Raw genomic sequence first — 2,833 nt, 5'->3', positions numbered from 1 at the left:
GAGTTGGCACCCACACCACTCCAATGGGCAGAAGTGGTCTGGGTGCCTGGAGTGTTTCTTTAAGGACCAGGGCTGTTTTTACATTTCTGCGGTGTTTGTGTTTAGCTGTAATTCACCTCTTATATATTAAATGTACCCACACTTATTACATATCATTTTGTTCAGGAGAAACAGGGCTTTCATTCCATATCAAATATTTATATATGAAACATAATTTAATATGAAACAATCTAAAACAAATTGAGAAATGAAGAACTTGTGTTAATCTTTTAGTTCTGCGTGGCATTTTAACTGTGAATGTCATAATGTTGCTAGCTGTTACTGCAATAAAATACATATTTGTATTCAGCGTTGTCTCACAAGTAAAACAGTGCCCCCCATATATAAATATATAGGGCAACGCCCTATTTCAAGGTATTGGGAGTCGAGGGTAGTAGGTTCTCCTTGGAGGCCTCTCGTGTGTGTGTGTGGTGCGTTATCATATAAGTAATAACTGTGAGCAACGTAAAACAAGTTCTGGTATAACACTTAGCAAGTAGGTTTACAGTCTCCTGGGGGTTCAGGTCTCTGTATGCATGGCCGAACTGGCGGCAGATATGAATGGGACTACTCGGGAGGGGTTCCAGCTGCGGACGTTTGCCCGTCTGTCATCTGTCGTCGCATGGGATGGTAGGCCCAGGGCCATGAGGAGGGTCGGGGCAGCTGTCAGAGACAAGAGTTTGTGTACTGTCCCTTCGTGGTTTACCACCAGTAGCCTGGGGGACATTCAGCGGTATTTGATGCCAGCTGTTCTCAACTGGCTTGTGAGGGCTTGAAGGGACCTCTGCCACTGCAGGGTGGACCTTGTGAGGTCCTGGTAGAAGGTAAGGCTTGCGCCTTCGAATATGAGTGGGGTCTTGCCCCGCGGTGCTGACCAGATAGATATTTTGTCGTGGGAGTGTGAGAATTGGACTATGGCGTCCTGTACAGCCGTTGCTGGGGCTCTGCTGGGTTTAGGTAGGCGGTATGTTCAGTCCAGCGTGACTTTTTTGGCTTGTGCAGCTGGCAGGATGGTGGCCACTAGGCGTCTCACATAGTGGGGGAGTTCCTCTGGGGTTACTGTGTCAGGTATGCCTTTTATCTTGAGATGAGTCCTCCTGGACCTGTCATCCAGTGTGGCTTGGTGCAGGGAGAGTGATTGTTGCATGGTTTGTAGGTTTTGGATGGTTTCTTGTACCAAGTTCATACCTTGTTTAAGGTTGGCAATGTTCCTCTCTGCTGTTCGCACTCTGTCATTGACCATCTGCCTGTGTGGCTGCCACGTTAGCCGCTAGTAAATGTTTGATTTCTCCCACCAGGTTTTGAAAGTCCAGCTGAGTGACCGGTGCTGAGCCGTCCCCTGCAGCCGGTGTGGTAAGCCCAACGTGTGGCAGGACGGGTTGAGTGTGTCTCTGTCGGTGTTGGACCCTCCGGTATTTCCGCGGCCCGGTTTTCCTCGGGCAGCGCCATTTTAGCTGGAGCATAGTCATGTTCTGCATCACTGGTGTGGTGTGTGGGGGCGATTTTTGGGACTTAAGACCCATCTCGGCAGGTGATGTAGCTTATTGTGCCGGCCTCCCTCCAGACTTGCCCGGCGGAGTGAAGGCGCCAAACAGTACCCCCAGGGCCATGCTTTGGGTGGTGTGGTAGGCCCTGGTTTTTCGTTTTGGCCGCTTGGAAGAACGGCATATGGCGTGTCGGAGTTGCGTCCTCTGTGCTTTCAGGTAAGTTGCCCTTGATTGCAGATGTGTTAGCGTGTTTTTGAGGTTTTTTTTGGTTAGAAGTTGCGGAGCTGGTGTAAATGGCGACCGCTCTGGTTGAGGCGCAGGCTCCGCACTGGTTAACGTTTTTTTTAAATACCACCTGTAGGGATATTTGTTTCCTCACAGAATAGCATTTCACAGAATTCTGTTTACAGGGTCACTGTAGGCACTTTTACAGCTGCAATATAATGAAGTTGTCATAGTGTCTGCAGTCCTGCCTCCCTCACCTAACCCCCTAAAACCCTATAATAAACTAATTAGATAGCTTAGAAGTTCTGGGTATGTGAACTGGGAATATTACTTCCTGACTCTCATACTGTAACATCAATGATTGCACAATCTTAGGCACGTCGAGGCGAATGCGTGGTGCCCAATACTACTCTATGAGCATTGGATTGGACCGCCATCCTGGAGGCGTGACATCACTCATGGAGGATGCAGCAGCAGCAGCAGTTTTTATATTTACATATTGGGAGGGACCTAAATTACATGGGGCATCAGGGCTGTAGCGTTATGAATACAGTTATGTATTCCTAAAGCTACAGTGCATGTAAGAACTTGTTATATATTATTAGGCTGGGTTTTGAGAAAATAAATTTAATTTTTAAGTAACTAAATCTACTACACATTGTATAATGCTTTCCTGAGGGGTTTTTTGGTGACGCTGGATGTCCTCATGCATATGAGCTGAAGTGGTCTGGGTCCCTATGGTGTCCCTTTAAGGCCAAAATAGTCCAGCTGTGCATCCATTTTGGCTTTAAATTTTAAATTCAGTTTGAATTTCCAACAATTCTCATTTTAAATAATACTATTTGACTAAATTACCAAAGCTGTACCCATAAGTGTGTTGGACAGTCATATGCCAGTTTGGATATTCTGACATAGATTTTGTTTACAATTTAACCCCCTTCTCCGTTTAGCGAATACATCCCAGTAAAACTGTTCTTAAGTTACCTTGTGGAAATAAAATGCTTGATCTCTATATGCAAAAAAAAAAAAAAACAGACTTAAATGTAGCTGCCATCCAATTTTATTTACACATTTCACGCAAA

This window comes from Pelobates fuscus, chromosome 11 (assembly GCF_036172605.1).
Source record: "Pelobates fuscus isolate aPelFus1 chromosome 11, aPelFus1.pri, whole genome shotgun sequence".
In the NCBI taxonomy this organism is placed as follows: domain Eukaryota; kingdom Metazoa; phylum Chordata; class Amphibia; order Anura; family Pelobatidae; genus Pelobates; species Pelobates fuscus.
Note: the sequence above shows the minus strand (reverse complement) of the source record.